This window comes from Ammospiza nelsoni, chromosome 24 (genome assembly GCF_027579445.1).
Source record: "Ammospiza nelsoni isolate bAmmNel1 chromosome 24, bAmmNel1.pri, whole genome shotgun sequence".
NCBI classification, from domain to species: domain Eukaryota; kingdom Metazoa; phylum Chordata; class Aves; order Passeriformes; family Passerellidae; genus Ammospiza; species Ammospiza nelsoni.
The window spans coordinates 4,026,453-4,043,669 of NC_080656.1; the positions used below are offsets into that span (position 1 = coordinate 4,026,453).

At 49.1% G+C, this 17,217-nt stretch overlaps 1 protein-coding gene across 3 annotated transcripts in view; it reads right to left on the reverse strand.

The window, feature by feature from the left end:
- Positions 1 to 16,430, reverse strand: part of B3GAT1 (beta-1,3-glucuronyltransferase 1) — a 43,450-nt gene extending 27,020 nt beyond the window's left edge. For 2 of the 3 annotated variants that reach the window (XM_059488268.1, XM_059488267.1), the window contains exon 1: positions 16,092 to 16,430. The gene's annotated coding sequence lies outside the window, so the exon portion shown is untranslated. The remainder of the gene's footprint in view (positions 1 to 16,091) is intronic. The other variant, XM_059488269.1, reaches the window with a different exon arrangement.
- Positions 16,431 to 17,217: the final 787 nt, after the last annotated feature.

The following is a 17,217-nucleotide window of genomic DNA, read 5'->3' on the forward strand; positions in this document are numbered from 1 at the left end:
CCCTGGAAGAAAATAAATCCTGCTCTATTTAAAAAGGAGTTATTAATAACCTGATTCTAATGTATGAAAGAAAAGGGGAGAAAGAAGCTCGCAGAGCTGTGAGCAAGTTCCCTCTCCCACTGCAGAAAGCCACCACTGACTTCTCTAAAAAGGGAACTTAAAAAGGGATTTAGTTCCTAAAAACATGATTATTCTCTTTTCAATAGCTAACATCAAATATCTTAAAGGTGGGTTTTTTCAAAAAAAACCATGAAGACATCCAAATTATCCATCACTTTTAGTAACAGCAGCAGCTGCTACACCAGTCCCTGAAGACAGAGGTGAAGCAGAAACTGCTGTGCAGGAGCTGCAGGACTTTGAGCAATGTCCAGGCTGGGAGATGCTCCAGACAGGCAGACAGGAGAGTTCCTTGCCTGGGGGCAGAATGAGGCACTCTGGAATTCCAGTGCTGTGAATTCCCAGCTGGCATCACCTCCCTGCTCCTCCCCACAGGTGCAGCTCAGGGCTGGGGCAGAGGAGCAGAGCTGCAGGAGCTGCACGAACTGCAAGGAGCTGCAAGAGCTGCAAAAAAAAAAAAAAAAAGTTGCAAGAGCTGCAAGGAGCAGCTGTGATGGTCAGAAGCCCCCAGAGCAGCCACACTGGGAATTTCAGCTGAACACTCTCTGGGTGTTACCCTGTTCTTCTAAAGTTCTTCCAAGCCTTCTGATGTTTACATTTTTGTAATGGAGTTTCTCACACACTTTTCATGTAAATAATGATTGTTTTGCATTTCTTTTTGGAGAATTGATGGGCTGTTGGTTTGACCAGTGTGGTTGGAGAGGTGACAATTTCATCCTCCAATCCATGGAGGATGAAATTTTTATTTATAAACTTTTGAAAGTTTATAAATATTGCAGTTCAGAAATAAACTGCTCTGTTTTTACCTTGGACATCTCAGCTTGTGTGTGTCATTCATTTAATGTCCCATTGTGACATCTGGGTAAACTCATGTTTAAATTCCTGATTTATTCAAAACTACCTTTCCACTGCAGAGCTGCCAAGGTTCCCAGTGTCACTGCTGCTCCCCGAGCCAGAGTCCTTGTCCCCTCCTGTCCCAACAACACCAGAGCTCATCCCAGCACTGCAGGAAGAGATTCATGGCAGAGCAGTGCCAGTCACACTGATACCTTAGGATTTTTGCTTTTATATTTTTAATCTAAATAATAATAATAATAATCTAAATAATAATAATAACAATAATAATAATAATACTATAGCAACAATAATAATTCTATTCTATTCTATTCTGCAATAATATATTATTATATTTTCCATCTATTTGTAACCCTGCAGTTCTTTAGTGTAGAACTCCAAACTCCACACACAGTGGGAGCTGCTGCTTCCCCATTTGGGGCAGACACAACAATTCCTCTCCAGGCCTGGCAATCAAGGACACCTCACTGCCTCAGGGCCCAGAGATGGAAACAAAAGGGAGTTGGGGGCAGCAAACTTGGGGTCAATGACTTCATCAGCTGAAGCTGGAATTGGCAGATTCACCCCCAAAAATGCAAATGGACCAAACTTTAAAAAGTGTGAAATCCATAACCCATTTTCCATTTTTGGGTGGATTTTGTCTGCCCTAAATGTACCTGAAGGCCCTTTAATAAATAGAACTGCTTTTTATTCTCTTAATTTTGCCTGGCCTCTGGTTTTAGGTATCCCACAAAGGCACCAACAGGAATATTCCCAGTGGGTTTTCACTCCCGTGGCCTTTGAGGAAACTCCAACAGAGCTCAGCGTGGCACTCAGAGCTCCCAGCTCAGCAGCTGGACAAGAAATCAGCCACTCCATCAGCTTAGAGAGAAAATTCCCAGCTCCCGTCCCTGTTAGATGGCTCTTTTAAAGGGATGAGGCTCAAATCCTGATCCCTGCTCAGTGTGGGTGCCCAAAGAGGAGTCAGTAATGGGACTGAGGAATTAACATTGATTCTCTGATGCCATAGCGTGGAAAGGGAAGTGAGGGGAGGGGAATTTGGCATGATTAAGCAGATGCCTAACTATAATTCAGCAGCTTGCAGCACAATCAATTGGTGCTTGCAGTCCTGCAGTGCATTAGTGCAGCCACAAACCTCACACCCAGCTTGGAAGGACATTTTTAAATGGTCTCCTGTGTGGATTTTTGCTCCCTGCCCAAATTCTGAGCTTGCTGGGCCTGCTCATAGGAGCACACAGCGTGCTCTTATCACCTTTTGCTCACCAGGGAATATGAACTTCTGCCTGTTTGGGATCCTTTGACATGTCAGTGATGCCTCAGGTTTTAGCTTTTCTATTTTTCATATTCTGTGCTGCTTTAGTGTGTGGGTCTGGGTTCACATCAGGGGATGCTGAGCTGTGTGCACAGAGCAGGGAGACAAAACAATTCCTGCTCCAGCTGGGCACCAAGGACAAATGATCCAAATCTCAGCCCAGGAGCACAAACCCCGTGGGCTGCAGAGAGAAAAACAAGCAGGGTGGGAGTGCCTGGGCTAAAGCTGGAATGGGACAATGAACTGCAAGGTGCAAATGGAGCAGAACTGATCCCAGGGAGAGACCCCGGGAGCGCTCGTGCATTTTGGGGCCATTTTGGTTCATCTTGGGGTCATTTTGGGGCCATTTTCGTTCACCTTGGGTTCATTTTGGGACCATTTTGGTTCATCTTGGGTTCATTTTGTGACCATTTTGGTTCGTCTTGGGTGCAGCCCTGGCTGGGCTCTTGTGCTGCCCAAAGTGAATCCATTAAAAATAAATCCCTGCTTTATTCTTTAACTCTGCCCGCCCTCTGTCCTAGCTCAGCCGTCTCAAGGCATCCCCAGGATACCCTGGCCCATTCCATGTCAGAGGTGTTTGGCAGGGAATGATTCCTTCTCTCTCACCAGCACAACCCACCCTGTGCCAATCCAATAAACCCAGAGCTGCTCCAGCTCTGCCTGAGGAAATGGGATTTGGCTCTCAGAGGGAAAGGCACAGGATGAATGTTCAGCCTTGTCCGGCTTCCAGCCCCAGCCTGGTGCTGACTCTGCCTTCCCTGTGGCTGAGTTATTTTGGCTCAGCTCACCTCAGCCTGCTCTGGAGGTGAGATGGAAATAGCTGCCCAATTCTGGCCAGGGATCTCAGGGAGCTCAGGGGCTGAGCAGAGCCATGGCAGAGGCACCAATGCTGGCAGAGCCCAGCTCTCACCAATCCTATGGCCTGGAAAATGTCATTTCTCCTCAATTTAGAATCACTCAAGGTCCAAGCCCATCCAGATCTTCTGAATGAGAAATGGAGGAGCCAAACTGGTGCCTTGGGATTTTAGCTTTTATATTTTCCATCTATTTGTAACCCTGCAGTTCTTTAGTGTAGAACTCCAAACCCCACACACAGTGGGAGCTGCTGCTTCCCCATTCTGGGCAGACACAACAATTCCTCTCCAGGCCTGGCAACCAAGGACACCTCACTGCCTCAGGCCCAGAGATGGAAACAAAAGGGAGTTGGGGGCAGCAAACTTGGGGTCAATGACTTCATCAGCTGAAGCTGGAATTGGCAGATTCACCCCCAAAATGCAAATGGACCAAACTTATAAAAGTGTGAAACCCGTGACCCATTGTCCATTTTTGGGTGGGTTTTGTCTGCCCTAAATGTACCTGAAGGCCCTTCAATAAATAGAACTGCTTTTTATTCCTTTAATTTTGCCTGGCCTCTGTTTTAGGAAGCCCCAAAAGGCATCAAAGCAGAAGCTGGAGACAGGATGAAGCTGAGCATTGCACACATCATAACTCAGTGAGCACGAGGGTGTCACAGGGAGAAAAGCATCCCCAAGTGCCAGCATCACTCCCCAGCCCCTGCCCTTCCCAGGAGCATCCTCAGCCCTTGGAAAAGCCTGTCCTGCTTGGCCAAGCACCATCCTGCCACCAAATACTCCCCCAGAGAGTCTCAGCAGCAGAAAACTCTGATCTACAGCTGGCTGAGGGCACACAGCCCTCACCTGGCACAGACTGAGCTGTCTCAGAGACACCCAGATGTTGGGGTGTTGTGGGGTCCTCTGGATGAGGTGAGAGATGAGAATCTAAGTTCTCAGAAGGCTGATTTATTATGACATGATATGATATGATATGATATGATATGATATGATATGATATGATATTGTATTGTATCATATTGTATTGCATTACATATTATATCATATCATATCATATATCATATCATATCATATCATATATCATATCATATATCATATAATATGAAAATGATACGCTAAAACTATACTAAAGAAAGAGAAAGGAGACCTCAGAAGGCTAAACAAGAATGAATAATAAAAACCCATGACTGACCAGAGTCTGACACAGCTGGCTGTGATTGGCCATTAATTAAAACAATTCACATGCTAAGTAAATAATTCTCTAAATCACATTCCAGAGGAGCAGGACATGGAGAAGCTGAAGCTTCTCATCTTGCCAGGAGAAGCAATCCTGGCAAAGGGATTTTTCATAAAATATCCCAGTAACACCCAGACTCCCCTGCAGGCTTTGCTTGCAAGGTGAGGTGCCAGATGAGCCCTTGGGGAGCTCTGAGGAGCTGGGGGGGTTTGTAAGCCCTGCTCTAAGAATATTGTAATCACGCAGTAATTATGGCACATCTCAAATCAACCAGGCAAATCACAGCGTTGTCATTATTATTATTATTATTACCACTGTCACCAGCCCTGCCTGGCAGAGAGCAGGCCCTGCCCAAGGAGGGAGCAGGGCTGAGGGAACATCCACAGAGCTCCAGCTCTCTCCCTTCAGGGCTGCCCAACCCACACCCCACCTTCCTGGCAGCTCCTTCCTTCCCAGGACCACGTCTGTGCTTCCCTCAGCTGTACCACACGTAATTAGTCAGGTTGATTTTACCTTTTTTTTATTTTAATTAAACAACTTCAAGCACAAGAGCAGCCCTTGTGATTTGATTGGAGCTGTCAGTCTTTCAAATGTCATTCCTATAGATGACTAATCTTTAAAAACATCAGTTACTAAACTCATTGACTCAGTTGATGATGAGCCAGAGCAGAAATGATGGTTGAGACAGAGAGGGAGGTGGCAGAGCTGCATGGGGCCACTGCAGCTCCAGGGATTGGAACTTCCAGGGAAATGCAGGCTATGGAAATGGGGATGTGGCACATCAGAGAGGAGATCTGGGCACTCCTGGTCCTCCCAATTGTTGTCATGATGACAAAAAAGAGAATTTTCTGTCTCAGCCTCTCTGAGTGTGCTGGTTCTCAGCACAGAGTGAAGGCACGGATTCCCATCCTGCCTCTGGAACAGGGTTCCCTGCACTCCCTGACCCCCTTTTCCCACATCCCCCCAGCGCAGCTCAGCTTTGGGAAGCACCCCAAGATTTACAAGGTGAAAGTGTCCCACAGCAGGAGCAGCAGAGGGGGCACGTGGGGATCCCATCCCAAATGTGGATTCTATCCCACCCCACAGGCTGATCCCATCCCAAATGTGGATTTTACCCCACTCCACAGGCTGATCCCATCCCACTTTGGGATTGTTCCTCACCCCACAGGCTGATCCCATCCCACTTTGGGATTGTTCCTCACCCCACAGGCTGATCCCATCCCAAATGTGGATTTTACCCCACCCCACAGGCTGATCCCATCCCACTTTGGGATTGTTCCCCACTCCACAGGCTAATCCCATCCCAAATGTGGATTCTATCCCACCCCACAGGCTGATCCCATCCCACTTTGGGATTGTTCCCCACCCCACAGGCTCTGTGCCCAGCCTGGCTCCCAGCCCTGCAGGGCTCCCAGCACTGGGATAACCCAGTACAGAGATAACCCAGATCCCGCCCTGCTCTGCCCTGGGATAACCCGGGCTCTCAGGTGAGTTATTTATTAACTCTGAGCCTCTTGCCTTTGGAGCCTTCTGGAATGAGACAAACAGGACAGAAACAGTGCTGGCAGCATTTTCAGAAGGCAAATGGGTGGAAGGAAGGAGGTGCATGTGTGGGGTGACAGTTTCAGGGGATTGCCACCAATCCCAGCTGTCACATTTCCCAAAGCCAAAGGACAGAGTTCAGGTCCCCCTGCTTCCCTCCCACACGTGTCCTGCCAGTCCAAAACCCCCAAAATCCCCCAAACAGATTTATGGTGTGCAGCATTTCCCTGAGCCCAGTACCTGACAGCAATTCCTGCATCCTCTCAATGCCACAGCCTCCACAAAGGGCAGAAATTGGGCTTTATTTATAGACAGGCACCTTTTATTGCCATTTTTCCTCTTTCCTGAGGTCAGCCTGCCAGGCTAGGGGCAGAGACACAATCTCCACCTGCAGGATCCAGGCAGGTCCCCCTTGCTGCTGAGGATTCATCTCACAGTGGGTTTATTCACAGCTGTGCCTGCCAGGCCCCTTCCCTGTGCTCCTCTCTGAGCTCTGGCTGCTTGCACTTGGGAGAATTTCAGAGTTAAAGGAACTAATAACTTAGAATAACTGACTCCAAGGGAGATGAGGCTTCAAACTGGGCCACCCAGGAGTGAGCTGAGCTCTCAGAGTTGTCCTTTTCCACACAGCTTCCAACCCATCTTTCCAATACTCCCCATTTCAGCAGTAATTTTTTGTCTCTGCTAAAAATCATGTCAGGAGTGATGCTCCTTGATGTGACAAACAGAGGACAACACTTCCAAAGCCTCACAGGAGGTCACTCCAGGAGCTGCACGCTCTGGGAAGATGAATATGTCCGAGTCATGCCTGCTGAATGTGACACTATTATAGGAAAGACACAGGCAGAATTATTCATCAGCAGTGACTTGTGTGGCTCCAATCTCCTTAACCAGCTGCTGTCCATCCAAGTGGATCAGAGCCCATCTGAATAAAACCTGGGCTGTCCCCAGCAGCCCACAGTACCCAGAGCAGCCTCTCCTGAGCTCTGCATCCTCCTTGGGAGCCAGGCATTGTCGCAGACATCTTTTCGTGAAAAATCCTTTCCTTAGGATTTTTCCTCCTGAGAAGCTGACAGGCCTCAGGAACAAAATGTAAACAATGATTGTCTGCTGCTGTGGAATGCAACAGGTGCATCTGGGATTGGTCTCATGTGGTTGTTTCTAATTAATGGCCAATCACAGTCAGCTGGCTTGGACAGAGAGTCTGAGCCACAAGCCTTTTTTATCATTCTTTCCAGTCTATTCTTAGCTAGCCTTCTGATGAAACCTTTTCTTCTGTTCTTTTAGTATAGTTTTAATGTAATATATATCATAAAATAATAAATCAAGCCTTCTGAAACGTGGAGTCAGGTCCTCGTCTCTTCCCTCATGCTGGAACCCCTGTGAACACGGCCACAGGGCACGGCAGGAGGGAGGGAATATTCCTGCATGCCAGGCTGCAGGGAGCAGGCAGGCAGCGCCACAAAGTGCCTGGCAGCCTCTCAGAGGTGGCAGCCTTGTGCCAGATTCTCCTTCCCTCTCTCCCAAATTAGAAGCAGAGTGTGCCACTAGAAAGTCAGGTGAGGGCTGTCTCTCAAGGAAGGGAGAGGCTGCCTCTCACAGCATGCTGCTGCTCTGAACACACCCATAACCCGCCAAAACCCCCACAGCTCTCTCTGCACTGTCCCAAACCTGCCCAGGTCAGGAATGCCCCGACCCACAGCATAAACTGTGCTGGGATTTATTCACAGCACCTGTGATTTAAACACTGCTCTCCTGCCATGGACACAGCCAGGGAAGCCCCTCTTGGAGGCAGAGAAATGGCAAATATTTGCAAACATTTTAAAAATAAAAAACTTAAATAATAAATTAGAATTCTTTAAATTGTGCAAATTACTAATATTCACCTTCCCTAGCTGCAGAGCCCAAGCTGGGCAGTGCTGTATTGCACTAATAATATATAATACATATATAACGTAATAATATAGTGTAATGCAATGCAATGCAATGCTATGCAATGCAATGTAATGCAATGCAATGTAATATAATATAATGTAATGTAATATAATGTAATATAATATAATATAATATAATATAATATAATATAATATAATATAATATAATATAATATAATATAATATAATATAATATATAATGTAATATATCATACATATATAATGTACTACATATATAATACATATAATAATACATACTATGAATGTATTATTAATATATTATTAATATATAATTATTGATGTATATTATTGATACATTGTCATATATAATACATATTATATATGTATTATATGTACATATGTATGTATATATATGTATTAAGTGTACATATGCATTGTATATAGTAGAAAATATTATATACTCTCTATTTACATTTTAAACATAATCTATATATAAAAATATAGATTTTTTAATATTGAATGTATACATAATGCAATATAATGTAATGCATATATAATGTAATTATAGAATATAATATATGTACATATATACAGTATATATACACTATACAATATATTTTTATGTAAATATACACTTATATACTCCTGCTGACTGCAGAGGACACAAAAACACCAGCCAAGCCCCCTCTCTGCCTCAGTCACACCCATTCACACCCAAACATCCCCTCTGCCCCTTTTCCAGCCCCCAGCTCAGCCCAGCTCAGCCCCATCCCTCCCTCCCTCCCTCAGGCACCCAGCCCCCTCCCAGCCCTGCCTCAGCAGCCATACATGCATCTATAATTCAGGAGAAATATCAAGTTATTCATGAGCCAAACCAGTCTCCAGGTACTGCACCCAGCCTGACAAAATCCCTTCTGCTGGCTGCTCCCTTCCCAGCCTGAGCTCAGGCACAGGAGAGGGCTTGGATCCCTCATTTTCGGGGGATTTATGGTTATTCTGTGAGGGACAGGAGGAGCAGCCCTGCCAGCCTTGCCCTCACCACTGTCCAATGTCCCTCAGGGTCCCTCAGCTCCTGCCCCCTCCCCAAATGTCTGCAGGTACTCTCACTGCTCATAGTGCACCCAACCTGACAAAATCCCTTCTGCTGGTTGCTCAGGGAGAGGAGAGGGGATCTGCTCTGGTTTGGATCCCTCATTTTTGGGGGATTTCTGGTTATTCTGTGAGGGACAGGAGGAGCAGCCCTGCCAGCCTCCCTCTCACCCCTGCCTGATGTCCCTCAGTGTCCCTCAGCTCCTGCCAAATGTCAGGGTCTCTCACTGCTCAGAGTGACCCCAAGAAAAGTCCAAAAGTCTCTTTTCCCAGCCTGGCACTTGAAGAAAGAGTCAGAGCTCTTCATTTCTCAGTCTCAAGGTTGTTTATTGTATCTTATCTATAAAAGAGTCACGAGTTCTTCTTATTATTCTTTCTAGCCTTCAGTCTGTATCCTTTCTCTATTCTTTAGTATAGTTTGGTTTAGTGTTCTTTTATATAATATAGTATCATAAAATAATGAATTAGCTTTCTGAGAACACGGAGTCAGATTCATCATTCCTTCCTTCATCTGGGTGTTGGAATGTTGGGGGACACAAAACAGATGATGACTTTGGACCTGGTTAACATCACAGATTTGATAACAGGATGCCTTGGCAAAAGCAAAGGGAACTTTCAAAATTAGACCTGGATTGCAAGAAGACTCAATCGAACAGATTTACTAGAAAAATGAAATCCCATTAAACCCTGCAAGCAAGAGATGTTGTTATATGCATAAGTTTGTGTGATTTTAACCTAATCATTGTAGTACACATCACTAGTCTCCCTGAAATAGTATATCAGTGTTTGTATCCCACAATAAAATCAGATTCTGATCACTAAGTCAGTCTCCCCATCTCTCTCCACCACCAACAAACACCAGACTCACCCACTGCCACACTGACACCCTCCAGCAGCCCCAGTCCCTCACAGCAGCACACCAGAGCATCCCAGCTCCTGCTTGGGGCCACCAGGACAAGAATCTGGACCATGCAAACCCCAACTCATCCCAAGTGAGATCCCTGTCCCCCAATGGTGACAGGAGCGCTGCTCTTTATTCACTGAGAGCCCGAGCGGGCCCCAAATCACGCTGGCATTATGTTATGATAATGCTGGAAGTATTATAAATGCTCTGTGTGCCAGACAAATCCTGGAGCAGGCTTCCAAATCCCCTCCAAATCCCCTCTTGTGTCTCTACATTCATCCATTCATGAAATGCAGAACAGAGCCTCAGCATCCCTCCTTCTGCTCTGGGCTCTTTCCAGATCAATGGAAGGTGAGGCAGACTCGGGGTGTTTCTCCTGGAGTAGCCTTTTTGTTTTTTGTTTTGTTTTGTTGGGTTTTTTTGGTGCTTTGGTTTTTTGTTTTTTGGGGATTTTTGTTTGTTTGGGGTTTCTTTGCGGGGGGGAGGTTGGGGTTTTTTTTGGTGGGTTTTTGTTTTTTTTTTTTTTTTTTTTTTTTGGGGGTTTTTTTTTGCCTTTCATCTGCAGAGGAACCTGCAGGGCATTTAGGAATGATGTCCAGCAAGGAAACTGAGACCAATCCCATGGCTCTGTCTCCTGTCAGAGGGTGAAGTGTTCCTCATTCTCCTGCTCCCTGCAGGGCCACAGGAGCAAGGAGGTCCTCTCAGCAGAGCTGCCTGTCTTTATTCTCTTTGCAAACAACAGCTTGCTGTATTTTAGGCGAATTCCTTTAGATCAGATGAGCTTCACCCTGGAAATTCCTATTTTTCTTTACAGCTGAACCTACCTGAAGTGACACCCCAATCTTCAGAACACTGAAGCAAAGGGTTCCCCATTTTTTGGAGGTGAGCAAGCTTCTCCCTCTGAGCCTCAGCTTTCGATTCCCTCTGCACTGCTTTTCAAGAACAGCACAAAAATCCCTAGACAGAAGCTTAGCTCCTGTCCTGGCTTTAGGGGAACAGCTCAGATGCAGGCAGGAGGGGGATCTCGAGCATTTCCTATTTATTCTGCTGCCACAGCCAGGCAGATCGTGTTGTGCTGGCTGTGGCTCACAGGGAGAGCAGAGCTGGAGGGATTTCAGAGGCACCACAGCAGCTGGGAAATGGCTTCAGGGCTCTGTGATACCCAGACAGGGCAGGAACAGGGGGAGGACAAATGCACAGGGCTGTGCAGGAGGAAGGAACTCATTTCCAGCATGGAAAAATGGGTGTGGAACTGTGCTCCAAGGTGTTTTACTGCTCAGAACAGAGGGAAGGAGCTCACTTGCAGGATGGAAAAAAAAAATGGGTGTGGAAGTGTGCTTTAAGGTGTTCTACTGCTTAGAACTGTGCAGAATGAAAGAACTCACTTCCAGGATGGAGAAATGGGTGTGGAAATGTGCTCTAAGGTGTTTTACTGCTCAGAACTTCACAGAAGGAAAGAACACATTTCCAGCATGGAAAAAAATGGTTGTGGAGATGTGGTCCAAGGTTTATTCCAGCCCAGAACTGAGCAGGGGGAAGGAACTCACTTCCAGGGTGGCAAAATGGCTGTGGAAGTGTGCTCTAAGGTATTCTACTATTCAGAACTGTGCAGAGAGAAGGAGCTCACTTGCAAGATGGAAATAAAAAGGGTCTGGAATTGTGCTTTAAGGCGTATTACTGCCTAGAACAGTGCAGAATGAAGGAACTCACTTCCAGGATAGAAAAATGGGTGTGGAAGTGTTCTCCAAAGTGTTTTACTCCCCAGAACCGTGCAGGGGGAAAGAACTCTTGCAGGATGCAAAAATGGCTGTGGAAATGTGCTCTAAGGTGTATTCCTGCCCAGAACTATGCAGGGGGAAGGAACTCTTTCAGGATGGTAAAAAACAGTTGTGGAAGTGTGCTCCAAGGTGTTTTATTGCCCAGAACTGTGCAGAATGAAGGAACTCACTTCCAGGATGCAAAAATGGCTGTGGAAGTGTGCTCTAAGGTGTATTCCTGCCCAGAACTGTGCAGGGGGAAGGAATTAACTTCCAGGATGGAAAAAAAGGGAGTGGAATTGTGCTTTAAGGTGTATAATAATAATTTCCTGAGTCTGTGAACAAAGTCTTTTGGGAAGTGACACTTGGTATAACCAAAAAACCCACAGAGGGAGAGGGATAAGGGTAGGAGGAGGGCTGAAGTGGTTGAATTTCTGTGACAGAGCACTGAGAGAGCAGGATGTGCTCCCCAGCACTGGGAATTCTTTGCCCCCTCTGTCATTCCCTGGGGATGAGGAGTTCCCAGCACAGCTGGAGCAGATGTATTCCACAGCGACCCACACCCTGTGGCACTGCCAGCACTTGGGGCTGCTCCTTGGGTCTCCAGCAAGAGATGGAGATAAATTATGGACCCCATCCCATGGTCTCTGCTCAGCAAATCCCTCCTCAGCTCCTGGAGGTGAATCCTGCCCTGATGGCCAACCCAAACACAAAAAGTCAAGGAATACAGGAGGAAAAGGGAGAGTCCATCCTCACCCTTCAGCCCTCCTGCCATGGGTCACTCCTCCTGCCACCACAGCAGCAAAGCATGGGCAGGTGCTGATTCAGGATCTCCACAGGCAGAACATGAGCAGAAAACACATCCCAGAGAAAAAGGAGCCACAGAGGCACCTTCCAAGGACATGGATCCCAGGAAAAGCTTTGCCTTGGGGTGGGTTGAAGCTGATGCTTTTCTATTTTTCACATTCTGTGCTTTAGTGTGTGGGTCTGGGCTCACATCAGGGGATGCTGAGCTCTGTGCACAGAACAAGTAGACACAACAATTCCTGCTCCAGCTGGGCACCAAGGACAAATGATCCAAATCTCAGCCCAGGAGCACAAACACCGTGGGCTGCAGAGAGAAAAACAAGCAGGGTGGGACTGCCTGGGCTAAAGCTGGAATGGGACAATGAACTGCAAGGTGCAAATGGAGCAGAACTGATCCCAGGGAGAGACCCCGGGAGCGCTCGTGCATTTTGGGGCCATTTTGGGTCATCTTGGGTTCATTTTGTGACCATCTTGGTTCACCTTGGATGCAGCCCTGGCTGGGCTCTTGTGCTGCCCAAGGTGCATCCATTGAGGAGATCCTTTTAATAAATCCCTGCTCTATTCTTTAGCTCTGTCCAACCTCTGCTCTAGCTCAGCCTTCCCAAGGCATCATTTTGTGGCGACCACAGCAGGACACAAGACATCAAAGCCCCACTAAATTCTCCTCCAGCTAAACACAACTTACAGTGCAGCCCACTGAACTTTTTGAGCCAGGAAATGAAGGCCTGCAGGGTGAGGGAATCACTGAGGGCCAAAGAGGAAGGTGCTGACCAAGGCTTGCTGCATCCCCAGAGGTCAGGCCTCTTGCTGAAAAGCAGCCCTGGAATCCAGGCAGCCTCTGGCACTGCTCATCCCTGCCACAGAAAATGCACAGAAATGCAAGAAAGGACCCCATCCTGTCCTTCTCTGGATTCAGATATGCCCACTGGGTTTTGTTGGAAAAACTAAAAATTGCTTTTTTTGCACAACTTTTTTTGAGCCAGTAGAAATAGAACAAGGGCAAGACAGAGCAAAATCATCTCAAAAGGCAAGCCTGCAAAACCCACTGAAAAATGAAATGCAACGTTTGCCCTGGTGTCCCTTTTCAAGACAGGTCTTGTCATTTCCCAAGGTGCTGTGGCAACAGGAGAGGCTGGAAGAGATTGAAGGGGCGGATGATGCCCTGTTTTGAGCTCACAAAGCAGCATTTTGGGAACAGCCAGCCTTGGCCAAAGGGAGAGCTTGTGCTCACACTTCAGTCCTGGAAGGATTCTTGGTGAGCTTAGGCCAGCTCTCCCCGAGGGCTGCCAGGAGGATGCAGCAGGGCTGAGGATGCTGAAACCCCCCCAGCCCTGCACTCTGGGGGCACCCAGAGCCCTCCTGGCCTCCAGAGGTGCACAGCTGCAGAGAAAGCCCAGGAAGATGCACCACAAACAGGCAGGGGAGAGGAAATCCAGCATCCCTGAGCTTGGCTGGGCTCTGGTGGCAATGCCCTGTGCCCGCTGTGGCACAGACAGGGTGACAGACCCTGCAAGGCGTGGGGCACTTTGTTCACTCATTCCTTCTCTGGGATGAGATGGGATGAGATGGGATATGGGATATGGGATGGAATACAGGATATGGGATATGGGATGGGATATGGGATACGAGATATGGGATACGGGATATGGGATACGGGATATGGGATATGGCATGGGATCCATGGGATGGGGATAGGATATGGGATATGGGGTATGGGATGGGATATGGGATACGGGATATGGGATATGGGATATGGGATATGGGATGGGATCCATGGGATGGGGATGGGGATGGGATATGGGATGGGAAACTCTGAGTTTCTGGCGGGTCAGGAAACTTTGGGAAGCCAGGTGGGAAAGCTCTGCCCCTCTCCTCCTGGGGACTTTTACACTGAGAGGGACCCTCATGGAGACCCTCACGGAGATCCTCTGGCTTTTCTGTCCCAGAGAAGCCAAACATGAGGTTTGTGTCCCCTGTTCTGCACCCTGAAGCTGTCAGGGCACTGCAGGGATCCCTCCAGGAATGCCCGTGGAGAGGTGCAGGAAGGGATTTGTAATCAAGGAATTGGAATTCAAATCCTTTTGGAATGGGAACGTACCCACCAGAGCCGACATCACTGACTGCATGTTTCTTCCTCTGCCTTCCCCACACCCATAAATATTCAAACAGGAAAATAAACTTATTGATCAGCTGCCTTCCCATTATAGCAACAGCCACTGTTCTGCTGGCTTTGGCCATTTCCAAAGCTCTACCACAGAATTAACCCTGCTGTGAGAAAGACTGTTCCTAATTCTTGAATTCCTTCACCAGAACATCATCTGCATCCCTCAAGGCTGGCACAGACACCAGAGTTTGGGGTTTCACACAGAAAGAAGATATTTTCCCCAGTGCCTCCATTTTCCTCTCCACACCCTTTCAGCCCCATCTCTGCCAGGTAAGCCAAGAAACCCCAGCCCTTGTGACCTTCCAGCCAAATCCTGGTGAATCCACTCACTCAGGTGGATGCTCAGGGACACCAAAAACCCAAGTGTGTGCAGAGCAGTGCAAGAGACTCCAGAGTCTCTGTCAGTGCCTCACATTGGGCCACAAACTCCCTGAATGTTCCTGCATTACTGTTCCTGCACAGCCAGGCTCTGACAGGGACTGGTGGCACTCTGGGGCTCAGGATGTGCTCGCACCAGTGGGGACTTCTGGGACACGTCGTTATTTCAGCAGTCAAAGCAAACGCTTCCTAGCGCCGTGCCAGGAGCCATCAAGCAGCCCCTGGAGGCACGGGGAGGAGGGGAATGGTTGCAAATGGATGTGGCAGCAGCAGGATCCTGCCCGAGGTAGTGAGGGATGGCCAGGAAAGGGCTCGGATCGCTGGGGATAACTGGGGAGGGGCTCCACAGCTGCAAGCATCGGGCTCTCCTCGGGGCTTTCCCCAACATCTGGCTAAAGGCACCTCCCAGCCCTGTCTGAAGTTGTGCTGCCTGCCCTGACTGAGAGAAATTCGGAGTTTCACGGTCAGAGACCCAGGAACTGAGTCACAGAGAGGCCCAGCAGGGAGAGGAAAGCATCATCTGTGGGCAGCTTCATTGATCAGCCCTGACTTTCTCCCTCACAACCACTGGTTCCCATCCCCTCCCACTCCACGCCACAACACAGACATCCCTCCTCTGAGCCTTGCCCAGCCATCTCCTCTCCCCCCAATAAACCACAGCACTCGGGAAGCTTTTCCCTTTAGGCAGCCTCAAAGTTGGCTCCCGGCACTGCTGGCACGAATGAAAGCGATTCCAGTTCCCCCTCCTCCCGCATCTCATCCCTTCTCGGTGCGAAGAAAAGGCAGAGGATGACCAAGGGAGGGGAGCAGCAACTCCGGGTGGCCTCACCTCCCTCCCCTCATTGTGCACGGATGCTCGGGAGGATGCAGAGACACCGAGAGCCCCAGGGACGCCGGGGCACGCAGGGTCGGGAGGGCGATGCTGGGAGCTCCTGGAGCGATCCCCGGGGAAAGCAGCTCGGTGTCCTCGGGCAAAGCGGGGGCAAAGTGAATCTCCAGCACCGCAGCCCCCCGGACCCGCTCTGCGCCCTCTCACTGCGCTGGGAGGGGAGGGAAAACCGCTCCGAGCATCTCCGGCTCCCTCCCGTGCCCTGCCCGCTGCATCCACACACACAGCCCGGGCAGAAAGGATGCGTGTCCTGCTCGGCTCAGCCATGCAGCCGGAGGAGGCAGCCAGAGTTACCTTGTGAGCACAGCCGGAGCCGCCTTCTGTCTCCATCGCGGCCGGGAAGCTGCTCCCATTCATGCTCTAATCCCTGCGAACAGAGGCACGATTCAAAGCGGCTCCTCGCCCATCCAGCAACCTCCGCCTCCTTCTCTCCCCCCTTTCCGCCTCGTTTGTTGCGTCCGGCTTTGTGGTGCTTTTCTCGCTTTGTTTAGGTTTTTTTTTTTTTTTTTTTTTTTTTAATGTTTTCTTTCTTAATCCAGGCAGCGAGCACGGCGCTGCTTCATCGCATCCCTGCCCGCGTTTCCCTCGGCCAGGAGCAGCCTCGGGGAGCTCCTCGCTGTGCTCCGGCTCGCAGGTCTGCCTTCTGCAGCCTGGCGTTCGGGGGAGAAAGAGAGCGAGCAAACAGGGAGGAGGAGGAGGAGGAGGAGGAGGAGGAGGAGGAGGAGGAGGAGGAGGCCAGCGGGATGCGGGAGGAAGGAGGCAGAGCGTGGCTGCTTTGTGTCCAGAGCAGCGCCGGCAGGCTGTGGCTGCCAGAGGAGGGGATGCTCGGGGAATGGTCGGTACCAACTGATGCCGCTCCGGCAGGGGCACCGCAACCTGCGACAGCGACAGCGACTGCCGGGGAAGGGCCCCGGGAGGAATCGGATCTGCTCTGCTCACCCTGAGCACAGCCAGGGCTGCGGGGCCGGGGAGAGAGGGGATGGGGTGGGATAATGGGTGATGCATGGGATGGGATCCATGGGATGGGATAATCGGGATGGGATGGGATGGGATCCATGGGATGGGATGAGATGGAATGGGATCCATGGAATGAGATGGGATAATAGGGTGGATGGGATAATGGGATGGGATGGGATGGGATCCATGGGATGGGATGAGATCCATAGAATTGGATGGGATGGCATAATGCGATGGGGATGGGATGGGATATGGGGTGGGATCCATGGGATGGGATGCGATGGGATGGCATGGGGATGGAGAGGCTCTGGCTGGTGAGGGGGCTCAGCATTGCTCAGAGGAAGTTCAGAAGGTGGCCATGTGTTGGATGCAAGGCAAAGCTCCCCTCCAGCCCTCAGGGTGACAGGCAGAGCTCGGCTCCACTTCCAGCTCTTCAGAGCAGCCCCCTCAGCTCCTCTCTGCC